Raw genomic sequence first — 12811 nt, forward strand, 5'->3', positions numbered from 1 at the left:
TGTGGAAAACGGTATCAAGTGGTTTCAGTGTTGCGGTTGGAGCATGCATAGATACAACATTGTCAAAGTCTAAAACTGACAGGATCGAGAAGAAATGACCTTATTCTATATAACACCCCTTCACTTTCATCTTATTTTCTAGCACAAGTACATGTGCTTTAAAAGGTAGCATGTCGAACCAGATGCCCAGATATGAAACTGGCTGACTCGCTCAGTGTTTTGCACATGCATACAAACATAAATAATCACACACGAATACAAACACACACTCAAACATATATTAATGCACACACTCAAACACACACACAAACATGCATACATACATAAATAAACACACATACAAAAACGTATTTTAGTTAATAAACTAGGATTATAAATATGCGAGTCAATTCAATAAATGAAAATCTCCCGACCCTTGGATCTGATGCCCAGACCTGATAAATTAGCAATAAACTACTGGCTAGATCAAATAAAATAGGCAAAACATTTTCCTAGCGACCGTGGGGGAATCTTCAGCGGGGAGAGGAGCGGGGAAATTGGAAGAAGTGAAATATAAACATATGTCCTGAGGCGCCGGGTGGTGTGTCAGCCCATCAGACGGGCCAGAAATGAGTCACGGGAGCCAAGACGCAAGCAGCAATCGATGTTTAAACACAGTCTCTCTGGCCCCATGGAGACAAGGATCTCCATTCCTGCAGCCCTCCTCCTTGTGGTTCTGAAAGCATCTAGAGATATCCTAATCTCCCTATCTAAGTCTCTTCATACCACGACAGATTTCACTAGAGCACGCAGCACAGCCCCGTCATGCTCTCTACCACAGACCACAGGGCTGGGCTTCTACACAGCGAGCCTCCCGGCCTTCAACCTCGCTGAGCCACTGATTCTGCAGCAGAAAAACGACGTTGATCCAGCAGAAACCTGCTGGACCTAAAGAAAATCTCAAATGACATCCCGAGCCAGCCTCCTATTCTATCACCCCCCCCCCCCCCCCCCCCCCCCCCCATGATGTCCAGGGTCTCCTGTCTCAATCCCCTCGTCGCCTCTGGTGGGGCTGGTGTGAGACTAGGGCAGACGTAGGTGTGTAGGTGTGTAAGACACGGGTGGGGGCACAACACTACAGGTTGAGGCAGAGAGCGGGAGAGAGAGGGAGGTGGAAGAAAGCCAGAGACGTGAAATAAAAAAATTAACATGACGAGTGCAGCGGGCATCTGTTCCATTCGGTCACACGACACGGGCCCCGCGTGAGGCTGGGTGCGCTGGGGCTTGAAGGGGACGCTTGGAGGACACGGTGAGGGCCCCCTGAAGGGCCGCGGGGCAGGAGAGAGCCTCTTCATCATGGCAGATTGCCTGTCGGTGTAACACCTACAGCCATTGCATTGCCTCGCCTCTTGTCCCCACTTCGACGCGATTGGTTTTCCATCCCTGTCCGTCAGGGCGTAATGGAGTCCCAGGGCCCCTGGACGGATGGGTCTGGGGCCGCCACTGACAGCCCGGGCTGGGCATGCTGTTTCCCTGCTCCCCTGGACGCCCTGGACGTCACCTGTGTAACAGCCATGGCCAGCCACACTATGAGGAACAGCACGCTGTGATGAACGCTGGCCTTCAGCCCTCCACACCTGATCTGGGGCGGCTGTGGATCAACGCCATTCCTGGCTGCTGTTTTTTTTTTTTTTCTCATACTCCATGTGATCTCCTTCGTCCTTCCATTCCCTACTGTAGCCCTGTTCAGGTTGGTTTACCGTCCTTTTTCTAGAATTCTCTCTCTCTCTCTCTCTCTCTCTCTCTCTCTCTCTCTCTCTCTCTCTCTCTCTCTCTCTCTCTCTCTCTCTCTCTCTCTCTCTCTCTCTCTCTCTCTCTCTCTCTCTCTCTCTCTCTCTCTCTCTCTCTCTCTCTCTCTCTCTCTCTCTCTCTCTCTCTGAACCATCTTCCCTTAAAAAACCTGACACGTTTCAATGGGCAGTATCTGATGAAGAAGGGGGTTGGCAAGCATTATGCACACACTGCCAAAACACAAATCGCACACAGACACACAAACAGACACACACACACACATCACCCCCCGTAGTACAGTGTATGTTATTTAAATAAAACACAAATCTTGTCCATTGACTCATGAAGGACTATAGCATGGGAATCTATCATAAAACTAAATCTAGCATTATATTAAGTTAACAGCTGACACATTAATGTCAACTTTGAGGAATAGATATATGATCTATGATGTGATGTAATTGCGTAATTAGAAGGTCTCATTGTCAATGCTTCTATTGTCCGCTGAATGAATGTTTTTTTATCGAATCACAGCTCGCAGATCCTTCTTTAACAGTAGCCTGGTAACAGCAGAGGACACATTAAACGGGGGTACAGGGCAACTTGCCCAGAGCCAGATAAAGTGGGTCCGTGCTAGTAAAGGATATTAGGGCTGTGAAGTGTTCAGGAGGTTTTTACGGCTTGCCATTTACTGCTGCTGCCCTGCACTGTAACACCAGGAAGACGTTCTTCCCTTGTTTTAATGCTATCTGTCAGATCCACAGTCGGCCACAAGGACATCATGTATAGTATTAAAGAGCAGCCGCGGTTTAATGAGAACTCCAAGGCCCTACAAAAGGCTGGGCAGAAAATCAGAATGTAATTCCAAGACAATAGATGGCAGATATTTCATGGGACCCTAAAGGAACTTTTTTCTGTTATTAAAAAGGCCTACAGGCTTTACATTAATTCCCTTGTCCACAAGGTTTTGCTGAACAAGGGAATGTCCGAGGTATCTCCACTTCTTTAAATATATCTCTCTTTCGTCTTTGGTCTCCATTGCACAGTATAGGACATCCATGGTTGCCCAAGGGTCTCACAGGGTTAGGCGTATCACTTATCCACAGTTCTCTTAATCAGATTCCCGGCTGTTTCAAAGAATTGTATGGTAAAACCATAATTCCTAATCCAGTTTAAAACAACGTATTGGATAGATTGCATAAAAAATAGAAGACATTGCAGGGCACCATTTGAATGATGAGAGATTTTATGCACAATTAATGACATATCATGCAAAATGATAACCAAATAATTGTTGTTGACTGTGGCAATTAAATTGAATTAAATTCAATCTGCATTTGTGTGTATGTGCGTGTGTGTGTGTGTGTGGGTCCAGCAGTTTGACAGAAAGGCTGACAACTCTGTGGAGATCCATTTGACAAGCGTTTAATAAGGAAAGGCCATAGACTTTGCGGTTCGCAACGCACACATGCACACTTCCCAACAATGAATGGAGAATGACAGGGCTTCACAGAGTCTGCAGCAATGTGCCAACGCTGTAACACACGCTAACAATCCTAGAACTGATCCCTAATCTACGTCTCTGTTGAAACAAATTCAATTTGACCCCTGACATCCAGAGACACACGCACACACACTTTCAAAAGATGGAATTTTTTAAAGGCTGTCAAACACTACTTTCAGACCATAAAACTGTATTCAATAAATATAAAAAAATGAAAAAAAATGACTATTTGAGCGGGGTGGTCACCCTTTGCTCCAGTGACCCAGAGAAAAGTATTCTCTCCTCGTGTCCAAATCAAAAAATATGTATGCTGCCACTGCTATCCAGCTTGACAAGTGCCCAAGTCAACCCGCCAGCCGGCAGAGTGAACCCCTACATAAAGCGGACGGAAGCGGATACCTGAGAGCCCGGGAGATTGAAAGGAGACAAATGTGCAGATCTGACGCCATATGGCAAGCCAGCCGAGTGATCAGCGGCCGCAGCTGTTCCTGTGCTCTTTGGAGCGACCGGTGCACAAAAGCCTGTTCAGTGAGAATGGCCCTGCTACCTATACTGGACTATTATTGTATTGGACTAGTCAGCCATGTCAGACCTTCAAGAGTTTATGAGATGATAGCCCCAACCCAACTATGTGCGTCTCTTCTGGAGCATTCTGGGAAATAATTTACACACACACCTACACCCCCACACACACACACACACACACACACACACACACACACACACACACACACACACACACACACACACACACACACACACACACACACACACACACACACACACACACACACACTGACCTGGGCAACCAAACAGCATGCTGTAAGCGCTGAAAATGGCTTTTGAAATGCCGGGCGGCTAGTAGCCAGACGGATAATGACCTAAAATAATGTAATTGCATCGGTGGCGGTGAGTCATGCCACCGTCCTCTACCTTTGAAGAGCAGTCCCCGCTAAACGCACCAAACCGTCATCAAGCAAACGGGAAACCGGCCAATCAAAGAACCGCGACGACCGATTGGCGGGCTGGCCGTGGCCCATCGAACCGCCATGAATCGCCTGCCAGGGGATGAATGTTGGCCCCGGGCCGCGCTGGAGAGCAGATGCTGCTGGAAACACAGCCCATCAGTCAGCCGGGGCCCCTGCCAAGGCCCCTGAGTAACAGAGGAGCTGCCGGCAACACGGCCGCGCCCTGCGCCAGAGCAACGGGCGACGTCAAGCCTATTATGTCTGTCTGAATCCCCCCCCCCGTGGTGTCACGCAGTCCGCACGTAAAATCCCAGATTCAAGGCCAGCTGTTGGCGTTAGGAAGTGGAGGGGAATCGGAAAAAATATGTTTTCTGTAATCTGAAATGGATCTTTTATTTCTTTCTAAGAAACTAAATGTATTGGCTCAGGTGACAATGATTTCCGATCCGCCAGGCGTCCACAGTCACCCTCCCCTCTCTCCATCACGGGTTCATCCCCAAAGTCTCATCCCATGAAGGCCTGTCTATTTGTGGCCGTAATGGGTCTGCGGCAGCTCCCTGTGGCCCCGGGGCCCCAAACTGACCAATGATAAAGATGAAGTGGGGCAGTGGATCCCGGGGTGCCTTTTAGGAGACTGGAACATTGACCACGAGATCCCTATCTCATCGATCAGCTAGGGGAGAGAGAGAGAGAGAGAGAGAGAGAGAGCGAGAGAGAGAGAGAGAGAGATCTATTTATCCTCTCGCCCGCCATACGAGCAAGAGGATAAATAGAAAGAGTGAAAAGAGCAGGGACAGGGAGGGCGATAGAAAGAAATACATTCTTTCCTTGAAGGAATGTGCTGTATTAACTCAGGTTGCTTCATTTGATAGAAAGTCAAGTCTTTGTGTCTCTATGAATCAGATTGCTAGTCTTTTAAATGTCTAGAAAATCAGACCTTCTGGCCACAGACCTTGCGAGGGCTTTATTCAAAATGATAAAGATAAGGAAGTGAGGCAGTGATCTGATTTGTTAAGCTGCCCACTGGACTGAAGGTGGAAGCCCACATTAATAGCTCCGGTGTTATACCGGCTACGTGCTTCTTCGTCTTGATCAAAAGTAACTCAATATTACTACTAAAAAGCAGTTTTTATCATTATTTACCATCGCAAATATATTAACACCCTCAGTTGAGATGATGTGCAAGGGGGAGGTTTGATTAGAGTCGATTTAATCTAACAGCATGCCTAATCCAGCTCTGGGAGCTGAGCCAAAGGCTTCATTTGTCGCTCACAAGCAAAGCAAAGCTCAACTTTTATGCAACACAAACAACACTTTGCCAACAAATCTTTCACCTGGGGCGGAAAAAAAGCGCTGATCAAAAAACAAAGGATGACGTTGCAGGGGTTCAGGTGGGAAGAGTGGAAAACACATTAATACAAACAACGTGTGTGTGCTTGTGCCATACCAGCCTGTGTTTCTGTGTGTGTCACACTCTTATCTCTCTCCCCCTACAAACAAAGCTGAGTCACTTGACACTGACAAGAAGTGGAAACACGGCCAGCGATGCCATACTGAACCCATTGTGTACACAATGATGGCAATCAACCAAATTGAAACCCCGCCTTTTAACTCCACGCCCTCCACCTGGGACGCCATCTCGCTCGGCTTGCTCTGGCTTTCATCCACGGTGATCAAGAGGACTGCTTTCCGAAGAGGTATTCAGTGGGATTTGGAATGCAGAGGGCAGCTGTGATAGGGACGCCCCAAACATGGCTGATCAATAGAGAAGGGTGGGGTGGGGAGAGGGCAGGGTGGGGTCAAGGGGCCGCACGAGACACCGCTGTTGTTCAAATGATCGTGAGGTACTGAGAGAGAGAGAAACAAACACCTGTGTTCTAATCATCCTCAGTTACACAGAAAGAGAGAAACACCTGTGTTGTTCTAATCATCAGACACAGAGAGAAAGGGGGGAATTAACTGGGTCACAGAACAAGTGCACGCATACACAAACATACGACGGCAGACAGGAATATTTCAAATCTCGCTACATTGCCGAGTTCTTCATTTTGGGAACTATATGGCAATTTTGGAAAATATATTGGCAATTTGACTTTCTGATCATGATTAATCCATGGGGCTCATTGCTTCCAAGAAAATGGAAACGAATACACAGATTGGGAGATTGGGATTTAAGAAAAATAAATCCACGGCTAATACTATAAATAAAAACGACTTGTATCGAAAACAAAACAACAACCACCTTGGCAATTTGTTTCCTCTGCGAAACACTTTACTGTTTACACAAAAACACTGTTGTTGACGTTGTCAACGTCGTGCTGTAAATCTGCCAGGATTTTGGTTCAAATCACCTCTCTGAGGAAGCTTTCAAAAATTGGGCCGTTGGCGAGCCATTGGCAACCATATTATTCCAACCGGGTGTTTAGCAGCTTCAATAGCAGTGTCTTTGTTTGGTTCAACACAAGTAAGACCATATGAACTGCCCTGGCTCAGTCCTTTTTCCAATTGTGCCAACAAATGAACAAATTCACAAGTTTCGAATCTGGGTTCACACTCTAGTGTAAATATATTCATTAATTCAATTATTTTAATAACTTAACACCTTATTTTAAGTCAGACAGTATAGAGTAGAAGCAGCATTCAACCCAGACGGGTGAGAACCCGCGGCTCAGAGGCTTCGAGCAAGCAGACAAAAGGATAGAATGCAACAAAAAAGAAGAAGAGACAAATAGTATATGAAGACTTTGTTTTGAATCAATAAATCAAATATTTTATGGATCAGCGTCTCATATCGGCATGCAAATAGCTCTGCAAGCCTAATTTACTTTGCATTTTGCCTCTTTCAGAATGCGAGACTTCTGAGTGGAGTGTGAATGGAATACTGACAGTCCCATTGATATTCCAGATTGCATCTCCTCTCTGGGCTCCGACACCAACATGAATAAACAAAGCTGCAGTTTTATGGACGGTCTATGTCACTGCTTGACATAGACCGTATCAATAATTAAAAATTTTGTTGATCATGCTGCTAAAAACATTTCTTTCCTTAAGATCCAAATTTTATTGTACCTACAGGGTGAATTAAAAGATGAATTACTGTTCTGTACTTTCTTTACTTTGGAACAGAACCCACACGAAGAGACAAAAAAAGAACAAACAAAAAAAGAAAAACAAACAAACACAGATCCAGTCGGAGGCTGATACCGTGTTTGGGTGTGTGATTATAGATGTGGTGTGTGTGTGTTTGTGTACTTGCATCTGCTTTTGTGTGCATGTGTTGCTTGTGTTTGTGTATTCATGCATGATCATATGTGGAGGGGCGAGAGAGAGCAAGGCTTTCTTGTCAATTCACACAATTCCTCTCTCTCTCTCTCTCTCTCTCTCTCTCTCTCTCTCTCTCTCTCTCTCTCTCTCTCTCAGCTTAGAGCTTTCCCTCAGCCGTGCCGGCTATGGTTGGAGCAGGTTATCAGGCACAGTTGCTGATGAGAGGGATTGGAAGGAAGGGAATGGAGGGAGCCTGGAGAGGTATGACGTGGGCAGGGGAAAAAGATGGGAGAGAAAATCAAAAAGTGATGAGCATTGGAATTAGGGCTGCTCGATTATGGGGAAAATCATAATCAGCGATTATTTTGGTCAATATTGAAATCACCAGTATTCAAACGATTGTTTTTGAGTTTGAAAACATGTATTTATTCAGCATGTCTCTCCCAAAAATACTTTGTAACTGAGAACTTTGAAAATTCGCCTTAAAAAAATACACAAAATGGTCAAAAAGAAAATGTTCCAATCTAAAATAATATACAGATATGTATCCAGCTGTTTTATAAAACATTAATGAAAAAAATAGATATAAAAAAAAATAGAAAATAGAAAAACTAGATTATGTTAATTTTGAGATCGTTTGACGCTAAAATCGAAATCGCGATCAAAATTAGATTAATCGCCCAGCCCTAATTGGAATAGAGGAGACATGCAGAGAAGTGGTCGGATAAAAAAGGTAAAATGGGCAAGTAGCAGAGGAGCACATCAACAAATTAAGTTTGTTAGTACAAATATATTACAGGGGGACAAAAGAAGCAAACTAATCATATTCAAAATAATGGAATCTCATTATGATTTACATTTGTTGAATTTCGTAGGCAAACCCTCAACCATTAAACAATCCCACTCACATCAGTAAACTATTTCACAAATGGGTATTCTTTGCAACCTCTCAGTTCCTTTTGGAATTCAATGGGCCGTTTTTCAAAGGGTGCAGACCAAAATGCCTCTGGATGCAATTGGATAGACCTACAACCAATCCGAGCCACGAGTGCTGAATGCTGCGTTGCTAAATTAAACTTACCAGCGGCAAACACATCTTTCTTATCAACAAAAGCTTTAAGTGCAGTTGTTTAAAGAGAAAATGTACCATCCAGTTCCTTTAATACTGTCGGAATAGTGGCTTCAACAGTTCCAGATCAGCTACAGCCGTCTTGGTCATCTTGCCGTCGTATTAAACCCGTCCCAAATTAGATAAATGGTTTTGTTTTGGCCCAACCCAGTCAAGGTTGGCTGGAAATCTGTCTGAATGGGAGGGGGGCATATCTTCTGCCAGGGCAAATAAAACATGAGCTTGCAGATTTGACTGGTTCCACGGCTAGGTCAATCCATCATAAACCAGAAGAATATAACTACAACATCAAATGTTGTTTCTCTATTCCTACTGATTGGTCAACAGAGGACGTTGTTCATCCAATTAGCAGAACTCTTCAAAATATGCTCAGTGGGTGAGCCAATACTGAACAAATGAGCATAGAGATAGATAACTGAACCAATCAAAACCAGTTACTTTAAAGAATACCAAAGAATGGTTTGATGTTCGCAATGCACAAGTCAGAATCTTTAAGGAACATTAACTAAAGATATGAAGCGAATATGTGGATACACAGCCATTCCATTGGTGCTTGCCAGACAATGCATAAGGACAATCCTTGACCCCGAACGTACAGAAATTTAGGACGATTAAGTGGAGGCGATTCCCAGAAAAGTCCCCCATTTATGTCAGAGGTTTAGTATCCCAGAACAATCACTAAAGCTTTTCAACCTTGCGCAGTGTTTGGTAAACAAAGATGCAGGCTTGGTTGATTGCTACAGAAACTTTTGGAAGAAAACAGAGGCTGAACTTATTATGTTCTTTTGGGGGTAAGCATTTTCTCAAGCATGATAGCCGAAAGCAATTGAAACTAACCTACTCACCATTTTTTTGTGCTAAAAAAAACCATCTCATGCCGCTGAGCTACCAGACACACACTCAATAGAAAGCCGATTTGACAGCTGTACACAAACTGAACAAGAATCATAAACACATGCTGTGAATACACAGCAGGCCGGGAGAGAGTGGATCACTGCATATCTGGGTGGACAAGCGCATGGACATGCACTCATGCGAGTGGTTCAATAGCAGCACGGTCATGAAGACCGTGGTACAATAGCCATGCAAACGACACCACTGCACCTATAAACAAACCGTGGCCTCTAAAATCCCGATGAAAGCTTTTCAAATTTGCCCAACAAGCATTCATGAGCAATCAACTGTGTCCTGGCTTTGTCTCCTGGTTGTGTCCAGTAATTGCTTATTCCAAACCCCGGTATAGGATTTTTCTGAGTTAATTTGCTTTCAAGTAAAGTCTCCTGAAGCCCTTTTCGGAAAGAAATATCACAGAAGTCACAGATACATTTAATTGGGGAATGAGTAGAATTTTCCACACCGGTAAAACACATTTATCCAGCACTGAAGAACAATTGTCCTTCAACAAGGGGGGAGTTCCTATAGAATTCAAAATACGCGTTTTAAATGAGTTTCCTTGTATTTTCAGCATATTTTCAGCTGGCACGTCGAATCTCATTTTTATGCATGTGTGCCTGCATCTGTTTGCCCATTTCTATAAAAGTTTTGGGGAAAAAAATCTCATTACTTCATCTCTCAAGGGCTTTAGCCTTGCCAATGACCAGCGCACCTTAATCCCCCATCCAGCTACACACATCCTGTCTGTCAAGCCATGCTTGAGTTCACCAGCGAGTTCAAGCCAATAACGCCAGCGGTGGAATACAGCGATCGAGCCGTGTCTGTGTTCTCCTGCTACCTCTTGGCTGCAGGGCAACAAGAGCTAATGGGCATCAATTAGTAAAACTAACCTTGTTTCCAAAATGTCAACCATAAATGATGATTCTCGGAGAGAATGAAACTGAGGAAATACAGGGAATGAAATGTAGATTGAAGGGATTCATAGCAGCCGATCGTGAAAGCAAATGCTACAGGGACGTAAACAATTGAGAGATTTGTTAGCCAGCAGCCCTGATTAGAGAGATTTGTATTATTAATATGTTTATAATAGTCAAATGTAAAAGAACAACACCAATGAAACCCATGGCAGTCAACCGATGATTGACATGGTCAAAGGTGTTGAGTGAACAAGCACCAAAGTTCTGTCTCTTCACAATGACATATAACAGACATATAACAGAATAGCAGAAAACACTCAAAGCTAGCATGCTCTGAGATCCATAAACCATGAGTTCTATGCGTCCTAGGCAGTGTTTTGGAAAAGGAAGCACGGAGCGACTTATATTTAAGTTTCAAGCCTCAATGATTCAAACAGGAACCTCTTTCCACCAACCTAAAATATCAATGCCTTTGCAAAGCTTTGGATAACTTGCCACATTGGATAGTATCAAATCACCTGTACAATGTGGTTATGCCTTTCTCTCTGTAGTGGCTACTGTTTTTTAGTCAGCATTATCGTGTCCAGATGGGTCCAATTTCACCTCTCCGTCCACCCCCATCACGAAGCCAGCGGACCGAGGAGAGTGATTGATTGACTGGTGGGTGATTGGGCCATCCCCTAGCATGCTCCGTCCCTAGCAAATCCCAGCCCGGTGTTTGGGGAAACTGGTCATGGGGATAGCCAACATCTGTGGTGTGTAAAGCCGGAAGAGAGATGAGGTGTGTGGCACTGCAATGCATTATCTGACAATGTGTGCACATGCAGATTGTGGGCAGGGGGCCACATTCAGAGTCATTGCGTAAACCATTCCACGAGATGAGTATATTCTCTAGCCCCATGGCTGTTTGCAGGAACCTGTTGGCCTGTGTGCCGAATTCACGGTCTAACGCTGTCCGTCGGATGACTCTCCTCATGCTGGATGATAGCTGCTCCGACACTCAAAACCGCTCTTGATTTTATTGGAAATCTAAACCAATGAAGAATGGTAAGTGGTTGGACCAACGAATGTACTCAGATTAAGATAGATGGGGAAGCCGTTAATCAACCTTTCATCTTCAGGCCACCATGGCTTGATGGATTTCTCCAGGGGGCATCGCTTAAATTTGGTGTCCTTGTCAATCTCCCTTCAATCCACTTAATTGTTCAAGTGTTAAAGTACAAAAAGGTTATGGTGATGAGTAAGGGAAAAAAATAACAATATAATACATTTATATTGGAACAAGTCGTTTGAAGTGCCAAGGGCAAAAGCCTCACCACCTCCCGCCCCAGATAATAAAGCTGACAATGATGATGATGATGATGATGATGATGATGATGAGGATGATGAGGATTATGATGATGATGGTGCTTCTGACGACGACGCTGCCAAGGACACGATGATACTTTGCATAAAGTTACACAATTGCGTGTTACTGGATTCGTTTTCCCACAGCATGATTAACTAATCCATATTTATTTGTGTATTGCTTTAATTTGTGGTTAAGATGAAAGCAACGTATGGAAACACTACTGGGAATGCACTGTGAATCGCCTAATGACGAATGAAGAATCTTTTTCCGGTGAAGCTAAACAGTGGGATTTGTTCACACAAGCGTGTCTTCATTGTTGCACCAGGGAGCAGCAGGGAGGCCCGGTCTGGATACCAGCAGAACATCAGACTGATCCCTCATCAGCAAGAATAATGTGTCAGAGAACATTATCACGTCTGGCCTCATATGCTTCTATTTATGTGATATTAATGTGGCAAAATGAAGTCCTAGCTGGGTATAATAAAATAACTTAGCAGACTTGGGTCTTGTATAATCAGTTGACATGCCGTTTGATGTCTCTCCACTTCCCATCTGTGCAAAGAATAATATGCAGTACATATGATTATGTACCAATACACAAAGCATAGACCTACATCTGTAAGAAACCTATAATTATGTTGGATCTGCTCATAATATAACACTTATAAAATTCAAATCTGACACCTGACAGATTAAACTTCATCTTGAGTCATGCTGGCTGGTGTCCAAAGTGAACCAAACCTTGACCGACCTTCTGCTACATCTTCAAAGTTATTCAGCCAACATTTTAGATTTGGAATAACAAATATCAGAATTGCCAATGATCATTACTTTTGCAATCGGAATTGTAACCGCCGGTTGAATAATGGCGTCCGTGAAGCACGTCTGATCGTGACTCCCCATCAGGATAACTCTTGTAGAACCCCAACAATAACAACAACAATAAACACCTCCACCTGCCCGCCCCCAGTGATAATATGCTAATAGCCATGCCTGCTAGGCTCCCTGAAGCTG

General features: G+C 44.1%; 1 protein-coding gene across 1 annotated transcript in view; it reads right to left on the reverse strand.

The window, feature by feature from the left end:
• The window catches only part of grik4 (glutamate receptor, ionotropic, kainate 4), a 139960-nt gene that overhangs the window by 95589 nt on the left and 31560 nt on the right, over nt 1-12811 (reverse strand). The window lies entirely within an intron of this gene.

Source organism: Gadus macrocephalus, chromosome 16 (assembly GCF_031168955.1).
Source record: "Gadus macrocephalus chromosome 16, ASM3116895v1".
Classification (NCBI taxonomy): Eukaryota; Metazoa; Chordata; class Actinopteri; order Gadiformes; family Gadidae; genus Gadus; species Gadus macrocephalus.